We start from the raw sequence: 23,806 nt of genomic DNA on the forward strand, positions 1-23,806 counted from the left end.
GGATCTGCTTCATACCAGCATGTGATCTGGGAGACCCGCAAAGCTCATGTACACACCCTCATACTGTCTGGGCTGCCACTTGATGCTGGTTTCAATGTCCCCAGTTCCTCTGGCACCGCCACTGTCCAAAGCTGCTGCATGGCCTCTGATGCCTGGGCCCTGCTCCTCCTGCTGATGTGCCTGGCTGTCAAGGCTTTCAATCTTCTGCAGCCTTAGCCGCTCAGCAGCTTCTTTCAAAGAGAGAATGAGAACAGTCCCTCCCTAGGTGATGTGATCATTGGAGGGGCAGAGTCTCACAGCAGGTTGCTTGGGCCTTGAAGTGTTAGATTTAGTGAGCTTGCTCTCGAGACAGCTCTTTCATTCTACACACAGCCACTCCTCTTCCCAGGATCGCTGGGTCAGACAAGGTCAAGAGCCAGCCACTCTGCCCAAGCTGGAGGGTCTTGCTGTCTGACCTCAAGCCCTGTTGTGCAGACTCACTTGTTTTGTCAGCTTAATTCTTTCTTTCTTTTTTTTTTTTTTTTAGACGGAGTCTCGCTCTGTTGCCCAGGCTGGAGTGCAGTGGTGCGATCTCGGCTCACTGCAAGCTCCGCCCCCTGGGTTCACGCCATTCTCCTGCCTCAGCCTCCTGAGTAGCTGGGACTACAGGCGCCTGTCACCACGCCCGGCTAGTTTTTTGTATTTTTTAGTAGAGACGGGGTTTCACGGTGTTAGCCAGGATGGTCTCGATCTCCTGACCTTGTGATCCGCCCGCCTCGGCCTCCCAAAGTGCTGGGATTACAGGCTTGAGCCACCGCGCCCGGCCAGCTTAATTCTTTCTTTTTGACAATAACCCCTACTTAACAACTGCCAGAAACCTCTCTATATGTCTGAAGCCTGGCTGTGAAAACACTTCAAGTTTTTCCCCCCAGGGACTCCTCTTTAGCTCCCAGGTAACCCAGTGGATGCAAATCCATACTCTGGAAGATGGATGCCAGCAGACGCCTTGGGTTTGAGGTATGCATCTCAGTCTCAGCTGCAACCCATCCTGGATGCCTTGCCCCATGCAACATGTATAAACTGCCTGGTACATAGCAGGCACTAAATAACCAGTAGGTTTTTTTTTTTTTTTTTTTTTTTTTATCAGTTTCCTCATCTGCAAAGCAGAGATAATAGAAGTTATAGGCTCACACCTGTAATCCCAGCACTTTGAAAGGCCAAGGTGGGCAGATGGCTTGAGGTCAGGAGTTCAAGACCAGCCTGGCCAATATGGTGAAACCCCATCTCTAGTAAAAAATACAAAAATTAGCCAGGCATGGTGGTGCATGCCTGTAGTCCCAGCTACTTGGAAGGCTGAGGCATGAAAATCGCTTGAACCCAGGAGGTAGAGGTTGCGATGAGCCGAGATCACACCTCTGCACTCCAGCCTGGGCAACAGAGCAAGACTCCGTCTCAAAACAAATAAGCAAACAAACAAAACAGCTAACATTTACTGTGCCCTTATTATGTCCAGATGATGTTCTAAGTTTTTTACATGTATTAACTCATACAATATTCACAATGATTGTATGAGGTGAATACTGTTTCTGTTCCATTTTATGGATGAGGCATAGGGTGTGAAGTGCCTTGACCAAGGTCGCACAGCTGCTAAATGGCAGAACCAGGATTCTACTCCCAGTGGTCTGGCTTCAGAGCCTGTATTTGAACCATCATGGTATCCATGCTAATGCTCAGAATTACTGTGAGATCCAATGATTCCATGTCTTATGGCTCTATACAAGCACTAAGAGCTGCTGCTCCCATGGCTCAGTGATTTGGAGGGGGTGGGAGGAGGGGGAGGAGGAGCAGGGAGACGGTCTCTCTTAGCACTAGTGATGGTCATGGTAGTGACTGCAGGATTTAGAGGCTCTTTGCAGAAATCTAGTTGCTGTGTTTCTAGAAGGGAATACTGAAAGCCATTATTTTGTTTGGACAGGTCTGAAGTGGGGAGGGAACTCGGTCAAGGTGAAGAACTACATCAGCTTCTCAAGCATCCTCTTCTCTCCCTTCCCTTCTTCCTCTCTCACTCCTCATTCAGCTAGGGCCTGGGGGCAGGGCTGGGGTTTCCAGGAAGGCTGCCTTCACACTGCCCAGGCGGTCTGCCTCAGCTACTATTGTAGGGTTCGGCTGCTGGGGGTGCTCATGGAATATGGCTGGGGGGAAGGGGCCGCCAGCCTCCCAAGCAGCAGCCTTCACTAAGGCCTAGATCGCTCAGAGAGAAAGGAGGACACCTGAACAGCCACAGAAAACTGGCCCAGGAGACTGCAAAAGTACTCTTTGAGGCACCTCTTCCTAACATGACCCTTCCCTCTACAGGCCCTGGAAACATATGGGCAACAGGAGCCTGATCCTGCAGCACTGGCTTAGAGCCCAGAGTTCCAGGGCAGCTCCAGCATTTCTGTAGAGGAGGGGTTTAGGAGTTGCCATCTCATTGGAAGGGAGGTAAGGGGCCTTTATTTTAGTCTGTGGACTTATTTGGAGGTGACTTTGGGGAGGATGCTGATAGAGATCATGAAGGAGGGTAAAGTCTCCCCAACCCTACCCTGGCCACCATGGTTCTGCCAATGCCTGCTACCACAACTCCAGGCCTGGGGTTTGTTCGTGCTGACACCTGAGGCCAACCCAGGGACAGTGCAGAGAATCCTGTGCTTGGACTACGGACCTGGAGAGGCAAAGCCTTGGTGGGGACGAACTGGCTTCAGCTGCTGTCCACCTTGTCCAGTAAGCCTAGAGGGAGAAGTTAGGATTTCAGGAGCCACCAAGTGAGGTGAGGCTACGGAGGAGACAGAGTTGGGGGTCAGGGAGGGGAGGGATAGTTAGAACCCTGGGGGAGAAGGCTGAGGGTGGAGTAAGAGGCTCCTTCCCTTATTCCTTCAGCCCTCTGTCTTCCCCAGCAAGGCCAACACTGCTATGCCACGAATGGCACTGCACTAGTCTCTTTATATACATTATCCCATTAATCCTTACAAAAAGTCTGTTTTATAATCAAAATCCCCATGTCGCAGGTGAGAAAGTTGAGGCGTAGAGAAGTTATGCAATTTGCCTGTAGTCATACAGCATACAGAGGCAACACAAAGATTTGAGGATGCAGCATTTGAGGTGTTTACTGAGTGCCTACCCTGGGCCAGTAGGCTAGGTGAGCAGGGTCCTTGCCCTCCTGGAGCTTACAGTCTAGTGTTGGAGACTAGAACAAGGAAGGATAAGTGTGATGAGGGCTGCAGAGGAGAAGCACAGGGCACACAGGGAGAGGGGTCAGGTAACTGGGACTGGCAGGATGGAGGGGGTTGGCCTGGTGTAGTGGGGTGTGGAGGACAGCATGTACAAAAACTCCGCAGCAGGAAGGAGCATAGCCCTTTGGGCCCTGCAAGGAGACAGTGAGGGAGTGGGCAGTGCCAGGTGAAGTTGGAAGGTGGGTAAGGGCTGCATCTAGAGATGCTGGTGCAGGAAGCCTGAAAAGGTAGGATGGACAGTCAGGACCTAAGGAGCACCTGGGGAGGAGGGCGGAGCTCGAGATATACACCCAGCCTACGTAGACTCACAAGACCCAGCTCCATGCCCTAACCTACGTCAGGACCTTGGGTGAGTCATCCACCCTTTGGGGGCTCCCTGTGCCTCAATGGAGTGAAGAATTATCCCTTCCTCACCCTGCTGCCTCCTGGGGAAGTCAATAAGAATCAAGTGAAATTAAGACTGTCAGGCTGTCATTGTCATCCCTATCAGGGGAAGGGTCCTCTGAGGCCTGAGGGGGCTCCGAGTGAAGCACAGCTGTGTTTTCTCCAGGGACTCACCGTGTTTCCATCCTCCCCTATTCTGGCCCAGCCTCTGCCTGTGCAAATGTCACCCGATCCTTCCACATGCCATCAGAATTCCACTTCTGCCCAAGAGGGGAAGGGGCACATTGGAGGCAGCATAGACATTAAACACGGTATTTTCAGAAGGAGTAGACATAACCTTAGAGAACTGCTTTATTTTCTGTAATTAGACTTTATTTTACTGGAGGCAGCTTTGCGTAAGGCTCAGGCGTCTCTTGGTCCATTTTATCAGAAGGAACTCTGAGGGTCATTTCATCCATCCCTTTTCATCCAGCAGCACTACATTCCAATCGTGAAGGCATAAGCTTTCCCTGTCAAGCAGGATGCTGCCCCAGACCCTTAGCATCAGGAAATCCCAAAGTCAAACCTGCATCCAGCCTGCTGAATGAAATTTCAGTCCCATCCTCCCTCCCTCCTAGCAAAAGAAGCTTTGGGGGAGATTTCACAAAAGAAGCACTTCTCTCCCCAGGGAGAAACCGAAGAGGAGCAGCAGGTACTGCTCTTCAGTCTGCATACTCATCTCAGGTGACAGGTCCCCTCCTCGATGTGAGGTGGCATGATGGGAGTAGGTTACGGGAGTGTACCAGAGTAGGGGAAAACCCTGGTGCCCTCCTGCTGAGCATCTGACCTTGAGCCCTTTACCCCAGGTCCCCTTTTCCATTTGAAGAACAGTGAGAGGTCAGCAGACCTGACTAGAGGGTCTCAGGCATGGGTCCTCTCCCCCAGCCCACACATGAACACACGCACACACCCTTCCCAACACCCAGGTATGCAGATGCACACTCCCCCACAGGACCAGCAGCCCGGAAATCCCTGAATCAGCTTTTCTGCAGTCCAGGGTCTGTGACAAGCGAGCTGCTGCCATTCTGAAGAGAGGCTCCAGCCCAGCCAGGAGCAGCGGGTGCTGCAACACTGCAGTCCCAGGCTTCGGGAGTGAGGTGTATGTCCTGGGGCGGGGGATGCCTAGAGGAGGGGAGGAAGGGGGATTCACTGCGGGTATTGGGAATTTCCCAGTTCCCCACACTCTGTGGGGATGAGAAGCCGTGGAAAGCCCTGAATGACTGTCCCCCCAACACACATGCACACAGGATTTTTGTGTGTGTGGGGTGGGGGGGTGAGGAATGTCACCTCCTGGGTCAAACACCTAACTTGAGTCCTGGTCCTGAGTGTGCAGAGCAGAAGGCAAACAGAAAGCAGCGGCATGGAGGGTGAAGGAGAGGTTGAGGGGAGAGGGCGAGGATAGGGTGGAGCTGGGTCAGGGGTGGTTAATGGCCAGACAGCAGCAGAAATTCCACCTGGCCAGCTGGGGCCCTGAGGTGAGGTTGAGGGGACTGAGGGTGCGGCCCAAGGGTGAGACTGAGGCACAGGAGTGCTGCCCGGGCTCTCTGTCCTCCCTGCCCCTTTCTGGTGCTCACAGTGGGTGTCAGCCTCGCCTTCCCAAGTGGGAAAAAGCAGAGCTGTGGAGGTGGGAGGTGTTGGGTCCATGGCAGAGCCCTTCTGCTGGGTTCCTATCTGGGAGCAGGCAGAGGGTCCTGTGCCAGCAGACGCTCTTCCTCCTCTCCCCCAACCCTGTACCCCTCCATCCCCCTTTCTCCCCTCTCCAGGTGGCCCGTGAAGAGCCCTGGCACCAGCCTTGACCTCACCCTCTGGGACAGACTGAGGCAGGGGACCGCGGGCTGCTGGAGTCCTCCGGGCGAACTCCCCAGCTCCCCTTCCCCTCCAGCGTCTGCCTTTTGTTCCATCTCTCTTCTTCTCCCTCCCTTCTCTCCCTTGACTCAGGAAAACCTTCATCCGTATCTCCTGAAGCAAATCGTTTCCCTCCCACCCCCGCCCGCACGCCATTCCCTACAGCCAGGGGGTCCCCTCCCTGGTGTCCCCTCCCCCCAGCCAATTCCCGGACCTGAGAGGCTGTAAACTCAAGGCTGGCGGGTGGGGTGGGGAGTGTCGCAGGAGTGCACGGAGCTGGCGGGGACTCCTCCGCAGAATCGGGGGAGTCCCGTAGGGCTCCGGGGGCGCGGAGCCGGCCCCGCCCTCCCCAAACTTCTGTAGGGCCGCGCCAGTTTAAACCCCTCTCCCCCAGCCTAGTCCCTCCCGCACACACCTCCCCTTCCCCTGTCGCCCGTTTCCTCCTCCGCTGGCAGTCCGGACTGGAGAAGGGGGGTGTGGGCGCGCGGAGGCGGCCTCTCCCGCAGCGGGGATTGCCTGGGGCGGGGGGCCCTGCGTCGCGGTTTGCGGGGATCGCCCTCGGAGGGGACGCGCGCGCTGTGTGCAGGCGGATGTGAGGAGCATCTCAATTGGCGGGCGGGGGAAGCGGGATCAGGTTGTTACTACTGCAGAGAGAGAGGAAGAGAAGAGAGAGAGGGAGAGAATCGCGGGAGCGAGGGCCGCAGCGGCAGGGCCGGCGGGGAAGTGGGAAGAGGGACCTGGACTTCAGGACCCCAGGCGTCCCCGCCCCCGCCCTCTCCACCAGCGCAGGCTGAACGCGCCCGGAACGTCCCAGGGTAAGAGGGAACCCCAGGCAGGGCACCCCACGAGGGCAGCCAGTAGTCCCGAGCAAAGCCGCGCCTCGATCGACAGTGGCCACCCTTAGGGCCTGGGGCGCGGGCAGACGCGGGGTCGCCAGACAGGGACACCCCGACTTTTGGGGCTTGGCGCTCACGGCGGGATAAACTAAGTACAGGACTGAGTCCTTGGTGGGAACTGTAATCCGGAAATCCATGGGCGTCGGAATTACCTGGCTAGATCCGGGGGAGGTGTCCTGAATTATCTCGGGAACCCCTCGCCCCCAGCCAGTTTCTCCCCTCGGAGAGCCAGGGTCCAACGCGGAGAGAAGGCAAGAGAAGCTGCGGTGTCTTAGTGCTGGGACCGGGGACCTGCGGGGAAGCGAAGGCGCCTCGCCGCAGAGAAACCGTGGGAAGGGCGTGGGGAGGTGCATGAAGTGGGCGTGCGGGGAGAAGTGGGTGCGGGGCGCGTGGGACCCCGCCGCGCCTGCTTCGCTGAGGAGCTGGAAGACCACGCTTGCGCAACACTGGGGAGCCCCTAGCGCAGAGTGGGGTGTGCCGGAGGCATCCGCGGTGCGCAGGGCTGGCTGCCTTTCTGAGCCCCCCGCCTTGCCGCAGCCGTCCAGAGTTGGGATGCGCGGCTGCATTTTCCACCCCTTCCTCTCCCAGGAACTTTCCCACACTTTGACACGCACCACGGCTCTGTGCATTGGAGGAAGCAGGCTCCCGGGGATCCTGGCAAGCTTGCAGAGACCCGGGCGGGCGATGGGAGGGGGCAGCTAGGCAGTGGAAACAGCGTCCTACTCAGTTTGCAGTGTGACCTTGGACAAGCCGCTGCACCTCTCTGAATCTCAAGATGATGGAGGCGCATGGTGCCCAAGACAGGAATGGGGACGAGGTGGGGGAGGGTGCGTGGGGGACAAGCTCATGGGCATGCCTGCCCGAGCCTCTACCTGGGAATCGCTGCCTTTGGTCACTGGCCTTTCTTAAGTGAGTTCAGTGCTCACTTCCTGAGCAGGGGGTGGCAAGGTGGAGCTGTGAACCCAGCGCCCCAGGGAGAGTCCGAAAGCTTCCATTCTGACCTGTCCTGTGACCTTGAGCAACTCACTGACCCGCTCTGGGTCTCAGTATCTTCATCTGGAAAATGGAGTTTGGAATTTAAGGTATCTGAAGTTTCTCCCAGCCCTAACACCCTGCCGGTGTCACCCACTGAAAAGATGGGGGTGGGGTGCAGCTGGGTAGAATGACCTAGCCTCTGGGAAGACTGTAGCTCCCCTACTGCACCCCCCATCCCAAAGTAGCAGGGCTGTGACACCCTCAGCCTGTTCATTGGTCATCTCTCCCCACTCTCAGAATTCAGCTGATGGGGAGAAAGGCTGGCTTTCCGGCATTACACATCCTCTTTGCAGAGGACGGATTCTTCCCTGGGGAAAGGTTCGCTGTGACAGATAGATGACCATAGGTTAAAGGGTGATGTCAAGGATCTCACAAGGTCATGCTGTCTGCTCTCTACCTCCAGACAGGGCTGCATCCACCTCAGATAAGGAAGATCTGAAGGAATCCTCTCGTTTTAGAAAAGATCTCCACTGCAATAGCCTAGAGCACCTCATTGTGCAATGTGACAGTCCTTGGCATAGGAAAGTCTAATCTAACTCCTTTTTGGGATGAACTCTGGTTCTGTCTTCAGTTGAGATGAGACAATGGCTTCTTACTGGGCATTAGGGTGTTGTGGATGAGTCCCAGTTTGAGACAAGAGAGCTGAGTTTAATTCACAGGCTCAGCCTCCAATTTGTGTGACCTTGTGTGACCTTGGGCAAGGCCCTTTCTTGCTTTCCTCCCCTGTACATTGAGAAGGTAGAACTAGATAACTTCTCAGGCCCTTGCAACCGCACAGTTTTGTGGCTGCAGTTCTGGGCTGGTGTCTGAGTAGCAGGAAGTGGGCTTGGCTGGGTGATGGGAGCAGGTGGACTCCAGGAATTTCCAATGCATTGCCCTCCCACTTCTGTCACCAGAGTTGAGACAACTTGAGACAAATACTGTGTATGAATTTCAAAGCCCAGCACACCCCTGGAGGGACTCCCCAGGAGACCTTGGCTCTACTGGTTATTGGCTGTGTGACCTTGAGCAAATTACTTCATATCTTTGAGCTTCAGTTACTAAGTAGTCAAAACAAAATGAGAATAGTGGTGGTATTTTAGGGTTTTTATGAGGATTAAACAAGAAGCATATGTAAATACTTGGTCCAGTGCTGAGCTGTCTAAGTCCTCAATGAGTGGTAGCTATTGTTAATAAGAATACAAACTGTGTAGCAAGCAGGTGGCAGGGCAGCTGTGAGCAGTGGCCATGGGGAGCAGGGAAAGATTGTGGACTTGCAGTGTGATCTTCCCGTAACATCTTCAAAGCTTTGCTACAGAATAGGAATGTCAGCACTGTCTCTCTGTCTCTGACCATTAGGACCATTCTGCAGTAGAAACTCCATGGGAAACAGAGAGACTGCTTGACTTTCCAATAAGCTCACACCAGTTTTCCTTTGGGTCTTCCTTCCCCACTCTCTGCCACACCTCTGTGGTTACGACAAAATGGGCCTTTTACTCCATTGCCTGAACCTTCTAGAAATGGACCAACTGAGAAGCAGAGAGGGATAAGGCTGGATGTCCCTGGAGTGAGTGGCTGAAGGCATGTCTACACCCAGGTGGAAGGAGTGGCAAAGGGACTGGCTCAACCTGGAGGAGGATTCCCAGGACCCCATGGCCGGGACTGAGGTTTACCCTAGACTTGCTGTGTGACCTTAGGCAAGTCGCACACCACTGTGGACCTCAGTTTTCTCATATGTGAAGTGAAAGCTTGGTTTAGATGACCCAAAGTCCTTCTGGCCTTGTTGATCCAAGGCCCTTCTGGCTCTGCCTTTGCCGAGGCTGGGTGGGGAGGGGGGGGGTGGCGTGGGGTGAGGTGGGAGGTTTGTTGGAGTCGTTCAGGCTTTGGGTGTTCTCTGCTCTTTGATTCCAGTCCTATAAGTCAGCTTGGGGAGAGGCGATGACCTCACCTTCTCAGTAAGAGTGCTGATGGTTAAAAGCAAAGGCTTTGCAGATATATCTAGGTCCCCATCTTGGCTTGCTCCTTAATACCTTTGTGAATTCAGGCAAATTATCAACCTCTCTGAGCCTCAATTATCTCACCTGTGAAAAGGGAATATTACCAAGCTGGAATAGGAAGTCCCTAGTGTGATATTGACTAATGTACAAGGAATGGGTTTTTGAGGTTCTTTTTTTTTTTTTTTTTTTTGAGGCCGAGTCTTGCTCTGTCACCCAGGCTGGAGTGCAGTGGCCGGATCTCAGCTCACTGCAAGCTCCGCCTCCCGGGTTCCCGCCATTCTCCTGCCTCAGCCTCCCGAGTAGCTGGGACTACAGGCGCCCGCCACCTCGCCCGGCTAGTTTTTTGTATTTTTTAGTAGAGATGGGGTTTCATTGTGTTAGCCAGGATGGTCTCGATCTCCTGACCTCGTGATCCGCCCGTCTCGGCCTCCCAAAGTGCTGGGATTACAGGCTTGAGCCACTGCGCCCGGCCTTGAGGTTCTATGTTATCACAGAGAGGGCTCAAGTTAGAGGAGCAGGGATACAGTTCACAGTCCTGCAGTTGTCACCATGCACACGCTCCCCCAAAATGCCCCAGTGTTCTGTGTTGTCCTTCTGCTGTGCACTGGCCTCAGGCTCCAGGAGTTTGCATGCGCTGGTCTTTGTCATGGGGCCTGGAGAAAGGAAGAGCTCATCCACAGAGGCCAAAGGCCAAGCAAGCGTGAGTCTGAGGGAAGTGTGGCTGACAAAAGGCTCCTGATGATGAGGGAACACGAGCCAGCAGCGTGGCATCCCTCCATTCAAGGTTAATCATGAGGAAAGGCTGTGAGATGAGCCTTGGAGAAAAGGCTGAAGGAGGGGGGGACATCGCCTTCCACAGGGATGTGTTAGATGAGTGGCATGGCAGGACGAGGCACTGAAAGGGGCTGTGGGATCATCTCATCCAGCCCTCTGTTTTGATTATGGGGAAACTGAGGCTTAGAGAGGGGGAGCTCCTTGCCCAGGACCACACAGCAGGTTAGCACCAGCGATGGAGCTTGCCGGCCCTTGTAGACCGTCAGTCCAACGCTCTTTCCTTCCTCCCTGTTAAGCACCAAGCAGTTATTTTCCATCTTTTCTAAAATCAGAGCACAAGGTAAAATGCTTTGACTGCAGCAGAAAGGACATGAGTCCTGACAGGAAGGAACTTCCTGATCTAGATATTGAAATCATGGGGTCCAACCTTCCCATTTTGCAGAATAGAACACGGAAGCCCAAGAAAATTAAACAACTAGCATAAGGTGACCCAGTATCAGACACTTGCATTCCCAGGCCTGAGCTCTCTCAGTTATGCCAGCTATGCCACGCTGCTGCTCTTGAGCCAGACAGGGCAGCAGGATAGCCAAATGTGAAAAAAAGAAACCCAGATGGGCTTGGGGAAGGGAGGGAGGACAGAAAGACAAAAGACCAAAAGACAGAAATATTACTTCCAAGACCACGCTTTGCTTTCTCAGCTTGTCTCAGTTGGCCCCTGCTCAGAGCTGTTGAGGCTGACAGCCTGCTTTGCCCTCTGAGAGGAGAGAGGAGGGAGACAATAGCCAGCCCCAGTGGTCTCACTTCCATTGACAAGGCTGAGTGAAAGAAAGTCAATATTTGCCCAGTGGCAAAGGATAGGGAGTAAGTCTGACTTGGGATGGGGTGGGTAGGGGCTAACAGGGTAGGGTGGTGGGGAGTCATTCTGAAAAGGAAGACTGCAGCGTGTAGGGCCTTGGTTGTGAGGATTTGACTTCTAAAGGAGCCTTTGGATGTTCCACATTAAATAACCCTTTGTATCTCGGAGTGCATCCGGCCCCATTCGCAGGCACCATCCTCCCAGAAGCCCTGATCCCTAATAAATTTCCCTTATTGTTTGGAGCTGACACCTCCCCAGCTTCCAGCTCCCTGGAGAAATGGAACTTTTGAAGCTTTTGCAGAAAGGCCTCCGAGCAGATGGCCCATTGAGCGGGTCTCTCAGGCAGAAGCTGCAGAAGCTGTGAGAAAGGCTCGTTTCCTTATCTGGGTCCCCGAGCCTAGGGAAAGATGTGGAAAAAGTCCTTGGCAGGTCAAGAGAGGCTGCGAATTTTTTTTTCTGCTTTTGTTTTGTTATCTTTCCATTTTTCTTCTCCACATCCTGCTCCTCTTTTCTGTCTGTCCTGAGATTGGGGAGGGGCTGGGAGGGAGGAGAGGAGGGGCAAAGCCCACAGCCTTCCCCAGCTGGAGTGGAATTCTTGAACCCTGTAGCAGCTGCCGTCTGCTTCAGTGGCTTTTGTGATGGCTGCGTTGCTCATGGAATCACAGCTTAGCAGTTTAACAAAGGGTGCATTTGGAAGCAGAAGGGTTTCTAGTAGAAGGTACTGGGGCTATACTGCAGCAGGAAGGGCTCATGTGAGGTACAAGAAGGACTTCCTACCAGGGGAATTGCCCACTGTTGGCAAATCTACTAGGTGGACAACTGTGGGAGCTGATCCACCGGACTTCCTTACTGTCTTGGGAATGAGCCAGGTTTGTTACCTGTCCCTGAAGGGGCCACAGTGACATTCCTGGAGGTCAGTGCTGCCACCCAAGCCTAAACCTGGTCCCAGAGCCACCAAATTGATCATCAGGGCTGGCAGTCCTTGGAGACCAGAAAGCCAGAGTAGCTTCCTAAGCCCTTAGTTTGGCCCCGGGCACTGAGGGAGGGGCAGAGGGTGAAAGGGGGCAAGAAGGGCCCTTGGCCTTGCCTTAGCCCAGCCAGCCCTGCAGCCAGGAGAGATACTGCAGCACCTATGAGCAGCCGGCAGGAGAGTCTCTCAACGCTGCCGCTCACAGCGGGGCAGACCGAGCCTGCCAGCTCCAAGCCTGCCTTCAACCTGCTCCCCACTGCTTGGCTGGGCTGGGACTTGAGGGCAGCCGGCTGCTCAGAGACAGATTGCAGCCTGTCCCCCGTCCCCGCCCCCAGCACATGGTGCCTGGGTGAGAGCACAGTCCAGCTCCTGGACTTATGTGGACTTCCTGCATGTGTACTTTGTCCTGAGCTGCGCCGCAGTCCATGGTTTTTGGTTTGGTTTTCAGGGTTTTTGAGACAGGGTCTCACTCTGTCGCCCAAGCTGGAGTGCAGTGGTGTGATTATGGCTCACTGCAGCCTCCACCTCCTGAGGCTCAGGTGATCCTCCCACCTCAGCCTCCCACATAGCTTGTGGTGTGCACTACCATGCCTGGATAATTTTTGTTTTGGGAGGTTTTTCTTTGTTTTTGTTTTTTTTATTTTTTATTTTTTGGTAGAGACAGAGTTTCACCATGTTTCCCAGGCTGGGCTCGAACTCCTGGGCTCAAGTAATCCTCCTATCTCAGCCTCCAAAAAGTGCTGGAATTACAGGTGTGAACCATCTGCCCGGCCCCTAGTCCATGTCTTAGTGTGACTTGGATCATGTGGAGCCTTGTACTTGTATGTGCTTGGCACTGTTGTACAGTGGTTAAACCTCAGATGCTAGGGCTAGGTTGCCTGTATTCAAATGCCAGCTCCTCCTGTTTTTTATCTGTGGGACTTTGGCTAAGTTATTTAAACACTTGTTACCTCAGTTTCCTCATCTGTAAAATGGAAATGAAATAGCTTACCATCAGGTTGGCATGAGGATTTGATGTATGACTATTTACATATAGCTCTAAGAATAGGCAGTGCCTGACACACTGTGTTATACAGATTTCGCTATCAAGTGCTATAAAGAGTGTTGTTATGGTGTTTCTGAAAACTGACGGACATTTTGTAGATAAACTTAGCAGCAGAGCTGGGAGTGGGCAAGGCAGGGATATGATTGGCTTTAATGAGAATCTACAACCCAGTGAACCCACTATTAAGTTACTGCACATCGCCCCAGGCAAGCGGGTTTTCCCTATCTCTTGGACCTCAGTGGTCCCCATTAAAAAATGTGGAGAGGGATGCCTGTCTTCCTCACTTCTCCCAAGATATCCTGGAATCAAATGAGGTGGATGATGGTCTGAAAAAGCCAGTGAGCATAGCGGATGCACAGGTTGGCCTCTTCCTGCCCCTGCTCTGGAGTACATGCTGGCTTTCTGGCTGAGGTCCTGGCATGTTGGGCTTTCTCCCAGTGGCACCAGACCCAGTGGACTGCTCTCCCAGTGAGGCCCACTTGGACTCTGGGTGGCTCTGAGCTGAATATGGCCCTCCTCATTTTCTCTTCTTCCTTATTTCACCTGGAAAAAGGATGGTGGTTTTGTATCTCCTAATGCTCCTTAGCAAGGGAGAAGGCGTGTTTCTGAATGCAGTCTATAGTTGTACAAGCAGAGAAGGGGGCAGGAGAACCTCTCCTTCAAGCTGGGACACCCTGGCCATGAGCCCCAGACAGTCTGAGGTGATACCTTCCCTGGGATGTCAAAAGTGGGAGCTCCTTCCCCCTACCACCTGCAACCGGACTATCCACAGTGCAGGGAGGCAGGCAGGGGCTGACCAGAAGCAGCACATTGAGTCAATATCACAGTCAGCATCTTTCTTGCCAGGTAAGACAAGGACCCTGACTGTTAGTGCCCTTGTCGCTTCCTCCTCTTGCCTCCTTCCTGACTGGGAGGAAGAGCCAGTCTGACCTGCTCACAGTATTGGATTGATGGTTAGGTTAGGGCCTCATGGTTTGGCCCCAGTATCCTCTGCCAAGAACCATGGGAGTGGCCAGCCTGTGTATACCCAAGCAAGCAACCAAGTGATGCCCACTGCCCTACAGACTTCCCACCTGGTCATCTGGGGTGAGTTGTGAATATGCAGAGGGAAGGCCACTTTAGAAATGGCCTTAGAGGCCGGGCGCGGTGGCTCAAGCCTGTAATCCCAGCACTTTGGGAGGCCAAGACGGGCGGATCACGAGGTCAGGAGATCGAGACCATCCTGGCTAACACGGTGAAACCCCGTCTCTATTAAGAAATACAAAAAACTAGCGAGGCCGAGGTGGTGGGTGCCTGTAGTCCCAATACTCAGGAGGCTGAAGACAGGAAGAATGGCGTGAACCGGGAGGCAGAGCTTGCAGTGAGCTGAGATCGGCCACTGCACTCAGCCTGGGAGCAGGCCGAGACTCCGTCTCAAAAAAAAAAGAAATGGCCTTAGAAATGTACAGCTACCAGGCTTTCCCCAGAGCTTCTTCCTGAATATCATTTTACCAAGAACCCCAGAGCTGAGGTTTCTTGGCCAAGGTCACCCCCAAAATCAACTGTGGGCTCATGTCTTAAGTCCACTATATTTCATCTGCCCCCTTCCCCAGGCTTCCCTAAAGAAGACATCCAGAATTGGCTAGAAATGTAGGTTTCCCTTCCAGTGCCTGTCTCCTGTGACCCTGCTCCTGACCTCAAATCCCCCTGAACATCATCCCTTGTAAATTGAATGGGTTTAGATTAGAGGGCGGGGAGAACTTCTTGAATGGCCTCATTGGGACAGGGAATGGAGGCTTTCCCCAAGATATATAAGGGCAGACCTGCTCTCCATGAGTCTGTGCTGGATCAGGTCTTAGGAACTTGACAGGAGTCAAGCTTTGTGTTCTCTGGACTCCTGACAAGGAGTCCAAACAACACAAAGTCCAAAGTCAGGTCCTGCAGCCTACTAGCCATGGGGCTTTGGGCAAGTTACTGACTCACTCTGAGCCTTATCATTAAATTGGAATGGATATGATTTACTATCTTATTTATGAAAGTTCATAAATATATATTTACTTTTTAAAAACAGCTTTATTGAGATATAATTCACATACTATACAATTTACCCATGTAAGTGCACAATTCAACAGTTTTTAATATATTCACAGAATTGCACAACCATCACCACAATCTAATTTCAGAACATTTTTTCACCCCTAAAAAGGAACTCCATACATATTAGCAGTCACCCTTGATTCTTCCGTTCCTCCCAGCCTTAGCCAACTAATCATCTACTTTCCGTCTCTATGAAATTGCACCTTCTGGATATTTTATTTAGATGGAACTATATAATACATGGTCTTTTGTGACTGGCTTTCTTCACTCACATAGTGCTTTCAAGGTTTAGCCATGCTGAAGCATGTATCGGTACTTTATTTCTTTTTATTTCCAAATAACATTCCATTGTGTGGATATACTGCGTTTTATTTCTCCATTCATCAGTTGATGGACATTTAGTTGATTCCATTTTTCAGCTACCCTGAATAATGCTGCTATCAACATTTGTGGAAGGATTTTCATAAGGATATGTGTTTTCATTTCTCTTGGGTATATGTAGGATTGTCAAATGGTATACTTTTTTTTTTTTTTTTTTTTTTTGAGATGGAGTTTCATTCTTGTTGCCCAGGCTGGATTGCAATAGCACGATCTTGGCTCACCACAACTTCCGCCTCCCAGGTTCAAGTGATTCTCCTGCCTCAGCCTCCCAAGTAACTGGGATTACAGGCATGTGCCACCATGCCCAGCTAATTTTGTATTTTTAGTAGAGACAGGGTTTCTTCATGTTGGTCAGGCTGGTCTCGAACTCCCGACCTCAGGTGATCCACCCGCCTTGGCCTCCCAAAGTGCTGGGATTACAGGCATGAGCTACCATGCCCGGCTGGTATACTTATTTTTAAATGGTATATTTATATTATGAGGCTCTGTTCTAAGTATTTTGTGTGGATAATCTCCTTTAATTATCACTATACTCTATGAGGTAGGTACTATTATGTATCCCCCTCTTAAAAAGTGAAGAAATGGAGGCATCATTTGAGGGACATCAAGGGACTTGTCCAAGGAGACTCAGCTAAGAGAGCCAGGATTTGGACCCTGGCCTCTGGCCCTTCACTCTGCCACCAGCTTGCCCCCACATGGGAGGTTTAAGTGAGAGAATGTCTGAAAGTGCTCCCAGCCTGACTGTAGTAGGTGCCCAAGAAAAGTTTGTTGGATGCTGGGAAAGGACCAGACACTTTGCATTTCGATGTCTGACTCACCATGTGGCTTTAGGGAATTTGTGTCCCTTTGAGCCTCAGTTAAATTTCCCCAATACCTAAAGCTTCAACATGGCATTTCCTAAGAGACAGAGCTGAGATGGGAGGTGCAATATCATGGAAAGAGCCCTGGATTCTAGCTCTGGCTCTCTCACTGGCTTGGAAGGGGTAGTAATTTCCTTTTTCTATCTCTGGGTTTCCCCAGCGTTCATTTAGAGGCTGGAACAATTGATCCTAAGTTTCCTTCCAGCTCTCCCATCCTATACAAGTTCTATGTTCTTCCTCAGCAACCGGAGCCCCCTGGGGAGCTAAGCTGGGATGGGTGCCCAGGGCCTCAGGTCACTGCTGTGCTCAGCAACACTTCTCCTACCCAGTGTGCTCAAGGCCAGGTAGGGGCTGAGTGGGATGAAGACGGGGAGAGGGGAGAAGCCACCCTAGGCCTCCCTTCTATTATAGAGCCCTTGGTGTGGGCTGAGGACCATCTATTCTCTGAGCCAGAAGACAGCCACCTCACCTACACATCCCCTCAGTCTTCCCCGGCTCCCCTTCTCTGGAGTCCTGCTCCCTCTGGAGTCCCTGCAGCCCTCATTCCATTGAACTACCCAGCCGCCTTTGGAGGCTTGGCCTACCTAGATCCTGGTTTGGGATCATTGATGGGAAAGTGCTGGGCAACCACTGGGTGCCCAGCGTATGTTAGTTGACTTAAACAGGGATCAGTATTTGACCTAGTGGCTTCCCCTAGGTCATGATTCCCCAGTTCACTTTTCCGCATCCTTAGTCAGCAAGAGCATTCATTGCATTCTGCAAACCCAACCTGGCAGCACCAAGCGAGGCGCGTCTGCATCTTCCAACTGCAAGGCCACATCCTGTAAACTTTTCCTTGGCCCTCCCTTTAGTCCATATTCCTTACTTCCTGGATCCCACCGGTCAGAGTGCCTCCTGCACCGCAGGTCCTGTGCCAAGCACATAACATACAGGATGGTGCATTTACCCCTCTGTGGTGGGAATTTGTAGTGTCTCTGCTTTATAGAAGAGGAAGCACATCCAGGACAGGGAAATAATGCCTCCAAGGCCACCAAGCCGGGAGATAACAGTGGAAGGATTTGAGCAAAGGCTGTCTGGTCCCAAAGCCTGCGTCACTTGACTGAAAGGAAATACGGCATAAAGGGCTTTTAAGGGGGTGCCCAGACCCAGGGAAATCAGGTGGAGCCTCTCTGGGCAGCTGGGCTCTGGATTCCTCCGGGGCAGGTCTGTGTCTCTGTGTCTCCTCTCTTCCCCTGCATGGAGAGCAGTGGAGCCTGTTGGATAATGCCTGGGAACGCCCTCCTCTGGGCTTAGTCTTCTCATCGACAGAACAGGGTCTGACATTTCCAGTAGGCCTGGGCTCCAGGCTTACCCAGGGATCCGGCGATGGCTACACAGCCTTTCTTCCACTGGTTGTAGAGTCGGTTTCTCCCAGGTTTGCTGTTCTTGCCTCTAGTGTGATGAGCCGGAGTCTCAGCCCCAGCTCTCCATCCCCCAATGCCTGCGTGTCTCACTATTTTTAAGCTCCGTGGGCTTAATGAGCTGCCTGCCATGACACGTCTTCAACATTCACCTTTTTCTCTAACGAACCTCAGAGAGCTAGGTTGGGCTCATTTTTCCCTTGACAGTCCCCCACCCCAGTCAGGAGGCCAGAACTGGGCTGTTTCCCTTCTGGGCCCAGATGTGGCTTCCTCAGACCCCCACAGCAGTGTGCCCCACAAATTACCTACTGGTGGCAACACTGCCGATTGCAGGCCCTCGGGAGCTGGCCCCTTCTCAGGTGCTGCCTTCTGTCTTGTTTCTCCCCTCTTATCCCACCTCAGCCCCTTCCTGCAGGGTGGTGATGTCATAAAGGAAACTCTTGTGGTCCCCATGTGATTGGCAGCTACTTCTCCTTGAGGACAAACTGCCTGGCAAACCAGCAGGGCCTGGCGAATGAGGCCAGTCGGCAGCAAGGACTGGGATAGAGATGTCAGAGATTTAGATGTATTTTTAGTAGAGACAGGGTTTCTTCTCAGGGTTGGAAGGGGGACCTCAAGTTTCATCTAGGCCAACACTGTGTCCCCTTACCTGAGTCCTGTCTATAACATCCCTCCCAATAGTGTGCTAACCTCAGCTTGAATGCTCCCAATGATGGAGCACTCATTACCTCCTGGGACCATGAACCCATCAATGGGTGGTGCTGACTGTGCAAAAACCCTCCTTCGGTTTGAGCCTAAATCTGTTTTCTCACATGAAGAGAGGAGACCCCAGCAGTGGGTTCGTCCATCTTCCGCCTCCAGCCCGCACTGCTGCGAAGGAGCCACAAGTCACTCTTCATGAGGAACCACGCGTGGTGTCATGGGTAGGGGCAGAGGCACCGCTGATCCACAAAGATGTGGTGTGATTTTTTCTTCTCAGGGGACTTTGCTTGGGTGAGGGGCCACTGGGAAGAGCTGAGAAGCTGCTAGAAAAAAACTGAAGTCGTTCCTGCTTCTCAAGTGCGAAGTGAGCCTGCAGCAGAACATCAGAAACCCTGCTGCACGCTAGCTCCGTCTACAGGGACGGTTACATGCCGGCTCTCTGTTGCCAGCTCCAGGGAGTCAGGGTCTGATGGGAGCTACCCCGGGAATTCCACTTATAGTTACAGCTCCGAGCAGGGGTCATCCGCAGGGTGATGGGAACTCCGTGCGGTTCCAGAGAGCCACAGATGCTCACCCATGCCAGCTTTGGTAGGCAGGCAGCTCGTTAAGCCTCTCCGAGGCTCAGGATTTTGCCAGCTTGGAAGAGCACTGGATTGGGAGGCAGGCTTCTTACTCTGTCACTTCGGACAAGTCCCTTCCTCTCTCTGACTGTCAGTTTCCTCGGCTGTGATATGTGCTGTGTGTCGACCTTCAGAAATGGTGTGGGGCTGGGCCCTGCAGCTGCCGAATGCCGTGTGTGTGGGTGGAGGTGCTTTATTCTGGGCCGTGCTCTGCAGGACACGGTGTTTGTCACCAGCGGTCATATGAAGGACAGTCCTCTGCCCACTTCCATTCCCCCTCTCCTCTGGCCCAGAGCAGGGAGGCCAGAGCCCTGTGTATTTTACTGCTAGGCAGGGCAATGGCCTCTTCTCAAATGTTTGTTGGGGCCCGTGGTGTGGAACGATGCTTCTGCTCCTATGAGGAAAAGCCTAGAGGCCTCTGGCGTCCTGGACCAGGGAGGCTCTCCTGCCCTAGGTCAGGCTCTGTGGAGGGTGTCTCTGGAGCCAGGAGTGTGTTCGGCTGTGTCATCACTTTCCCAAGTCAGCTGTCATCCCTGCGCTCTCCAGGGTGGTGGCTGTGAGGAATCCCATCATGGTCTGTGGTTGTCAAGACACCCACCCAGGTGGACGTCTGTTGCCTGGAGACTGGACAGCCTCTTCCAAGCCCACCTCATCTCCTCCTAAACCTTGGCCCCTGCTTCTCTTCCAGGAAGCCTTTCCTCAGGGGCCGCCTGGTTCGAGGTGCCTTTGCCCTGTGGTTCTCAGCAGAAGCGCCTGTGCATCATGGGAAAGCCGGCTGGCGATGGGATGCACAGTGCTCCATTAGGATCTATGTTCCCTCTCTCCATGGTGTCCTCCAGCACCTGCTCAAGCCAGAGTGTGTGGGAGCCAGGGGTCAGCCCCCAGCTCTTTCTGCTGTGCACATTTGTTTTTCTTTTGATGGAGTTATAACTTAGATTCAGCAAAGTGCACAACTTATGGGTATATGCACCTGTATAATCACCAAAGAAATTCCCCAGAAGGATCCCTGTCCCCTCCCAGCCCCTGCCTGCCCCTCCAGTGTAACAGCTATATGGCCATGGAGTCCTTTTCTGTTCTTCAGAGCTTTCCTCCCATTCCTGGTCATTCCCCAATCTCCCTGGCTTTCCTCTTTCTCTACAAATCCTCAAAATGCTGATATTTCTAGAAGCCCATCTCTGGATTTCTTCTGATGCCCACACTCTCCCCAGTGGATTATTCTTTTGTGCTAGTGACTTCTGGCGTCACTTCTGAGCAATTCACCTGCCCGCCCAGCTGCCTGCTGGGTATGGCCGCTTGGCTGGCCCGCTGGCATGGCTCGGTCTCACCTAATGTCAAACTCCTGGGCTCCAGTGATTCTCCCACCTCAGCCTCCTGAGCAGCTGGGACTACAGGCACGCACCACCATGCCTGCTGAATTTTTAAATTTTTTGTAGAGATGGGGTTTCACTGTGCTGCCCAGGCTGGCCTCAACCTCCCAAAGTGCCAGGATTATAGGCGTGAGCCACCACACTAGGGGTAGGTTTTGGCTGGGACATCCTTGGGGAGTCTGGGCAACCTCACCTCTTCACATCCCAGTGTTGTCATCTATAGGATGGGAGTGGCAGCTAGAGGAAGAACAGCTAGACTCTGCTGACTTCTGAGAGGAGGATGCGGTCAGATACCCACAAATGAGAACTTGAAAACTTGAGCAACCAAAATAGAGACTCAGCAGCCACGGTTGGAGAAGCCGTGGCTGCTGAGAGGCCTGAGTATTGGGGAAGGGGGGCTGGAGGAGGGGGAAAGGCTTGGCAGTGTCTGGACACAGCGGCAGGAAAGAAGCCAGGGATAGTGCAGTGTCCTGGCTTGCACTCCAGTGCAGACCCTAACGGAGCGCTGTGCATCCCATCGCCAGCCGGCTTTCCCATGATGCACAGGCACTTCTGCTGAGAACCACAGGGCAAAGGCGCCTCGAACCAGGCGGCCCCTGAGGAAAGGCTTCCTGAAAGAGCAGCAGGGGCCAAGGTTTAGGAGGAGATGAGGTGGGCTTGGAAGAGGCTGTCCAGTCTCCAGGCAAGAGACGTCCACCTGGGTGGGTGTCTGACAACCACAGACCAGGAAAGAAGCCAGGGATAGTGCAACATAGTTGCCCAGGATGGTCTCAGAAGAGAGGACTTGGCCCAGAGGTGGGTATCAAGAAGGCCGTCTGGGCTGGAGCTAAAGGCATGGGTAGAAGGAGGACCATTTATTAAGAGAGACCTGAATTATCCCAGGAAATAAAAAAAAAGGGTGTTGGCTTAACCTGGTCCTTAATAGGAGGTTAGCAGAGAGGCTGCCCCACCACTTCACTGGAACCATCCCCATGTGCTTCTGACAGGCCCGTGCCCAGCCTGGCTCAGGAACCGGCCGTGGACATAATGCCATACAGTGCTCCTAAGCCTCGCAGCCCTGTGCGGCAGCTTCCGTTATCATTCCCATTTTGCAGATGGAGTGCTGAGGCCCAGAAAGGTTAGGCAACCTGCTCAAGTTCCCATTGCTAAAAGTGGGAGAGCCGAGACTCCAATCCAGGTCAGTCTGCCCAGAGCCCAGGTGCTAATTCACCCCACTTGGCTGCACCTGGTGTTTCACTTGCTCCTCTTCCTCAGCAGAGCTGTCTTCTAAGTTTGGATCCACATAGAATTCCAAGTTGAGACTTTCCAATTTGGAATTCTCCCCCTTATTGCTCCCCTCCTCCAGCCCATGGGTGCTTTGAGGTGATGGTTCATCCCTCCTGGCCCCTATCTCCCATGTCTGTCCCAGCCCCCGGTCAGGCAGGAGAGAGCTGGCTTCTTCGGAGCACCTAATTGTGCCCCCGGGACTTGCATGCTCCACTTTAGTTTCTGGAGACCATGAGCTGTCAGAGGTGTTGGTGATAATGGGCATCTCTGTCTGAAGAGTGATGGGCACATCTCTGTCCCTGGGGCCTGGCCAGCATCTGGAAGGATGGAGGTGCTCTTGGAAATGGGAGGACCAGACTGCACCTTCCTTGGCCGGCTCCCTGCCTGGGTGCTGGCTCCCAGCTCCCACCGAGAGCAGGCTGGGCTTCCCAGATGTCTCATGACCTCTCCCAGGTCCCGGTGTGGCCCAAAGCGAGCTACTCTGCTACCTTCGAGTACAGTTCTTTCCATCCTCTGGGGAAGGGTGCTGTGAGCGAACCACCTGTTTCACTCCCCCTGAGGCCCAGTTTCCTCAATTACAAAATGGGAATCACAGTCCCCACCTCACAGGGCGCGGATGAAATGAATACGCTGCTGGCACGGAGTGGGCACCGTGGCCTCCCTCCCTGCCTCCGGCACCTACCTCTGAGCCCAGTGCCTTTGTGATCTTCCCGTTAGACCCACCTTCCCGGTGTGCTTGAGGAGCTCGCTGGGGCTCTTTGTTGGGAAGGAAAGAGCCCTGGGCTGGGTGCTAGGAAGTCAGGGTTCAAGTGCACCGTGAGGCCTTGGGCAAGCTGATCTCTGAGCCTTAGTTGTCTCCTCTGTCAAGGGGCAGAACCACATCTGCTGCACCTCCCAAAGGCCTGAGCTCTGTCCTCTCCCCGTGAGCTGCTTCGGGATGGGGTTGGGTTTTATTCATCTTGTATTCCCAGCACTTAGCATGGAGCTTGCCACAGGATTTGGAGGAAAGGAAAGTGAAGATCAGATGAGAGTGGATTTTTAAGCAATTAAACAGGCTCGGGGTTATTTTCAAGGTTGGGTAAGGCAGACAATTCTTGGTGAGCCCCTCATTAACCAGGGAAGTGGTCTTCATGCCCTTCCTTTGCGCATTACTCTCTGGAGAACCTGAGCTGCATTGGACCTCCTTTGCCCGTGGGGAGCCATGGGCCCACCTGCCTATAGTGGAGCCCCGCAAGGCAGTACACCTGCCTGTTCACACCACCCCCGTAACCACTCAGGCCCTGGGTGTCAGGGTCTGACCTAGACAGGGTGCCTTTTTCACCTTTGGGGTTTCTCTTCTGTCCTTTGGCAGGGAGCTTGATGGGACGGAGGTTGCCAGAGTTGGGGGGCAGTGCCTGGTGAGATCCCCCACCTCCTCTGTGACCTGCTGCCAGGCTCAGCAATCAAGCTGGTGCTCTGGGAGCTGGCAGGAAATGCAGTCATAAACAAGACATGTTCCCACCTCACAGCCCTAGTGGTCCTCTGGGAGCTGAGCTGCTTATACAAGTACCTTTGACACCAGGCAGAAGTGGCACAGTCTCTGCGAGAGGAACACACAGAGCCAGGGAAGAGAATTCTGGGCCTCAGGCTCCCCAGCCGCACAACCTCTGCAGCAACCCTTGCCCTCCTGGGCTGGCTCAGAATCCCTGGCTTGGCGAGCACTGCAGCCCTCGTTGTGGGGAACACAAGGTCTGTCCTTGAGTCCACGGTCAGCATGGACTCAGCCTAGCCCCACTGAGAGGAGAACCGAGGAAAGGAAATGAGTACTTATTTAGGGTGCACTTTGTGCCAGCACACGTGGCCTCTTCAATCCTCATAACATCCCTTTGAGACAGGCACTTGACCCTTGGTTTGTAGCTAAGAAATGATCCCAGGGAAATGAACTCATCTCCCAGGGCTGCAGAGCTGCTAAGTGTCAGGTTGGAAAGCAGCCCCAGCTGTTCTAAAGCCTGCATTCTCTCATGACCCCACCACCCTTTGTGCCACTCACCTTCAGAGGTAGAACTCTCCAAGCATCTCAGAACGCT

The 23,806-nt window shown here is 53.3% G+C and overlaps 1 protein-coding gene across 4 annotated transcripts in view; it reads left to right on the forward strand.

Moving 5' to 3' along the window:
• Positions 1-23,806, forward strand: part of SYT2 (synaptotagmin 2) — a 119,708-nt gene that overhangs the window by 60,326 nt on the left and 35,576 nt on the right. The window contains exon 1 of one of the 4 annotated variants that reach the window (XM_009189843.4): positions 6,122-6,331. The exons of 2 other annotated variants lie outside the window; for them this stretch is intronic. The gene's annotated coding sequence lies outside the window, so the exon portion shown is untranslated. Of the gene's footprint in view, positions 1-6,121; positions 6,332-23,806 lie in introns of those variants that run through there. One more of the 4 variants, XM_003893290.5, reaches the window with a different exon arrangement.

Source organism: Papio anubis, chromosome 1 (genome assembly GCF_008728515.1).
Source record: "Papio anubis isolate 15944 chromosome 1, Panubis1.0, whole genome shotgun sequence".
Taxonomy (NCBI): domain Eukaryota; kingdom Metazoa; phylum Chordata; class Mammalia; order Primates; family Cercopithecidae; genus Papio; species Papio anubis.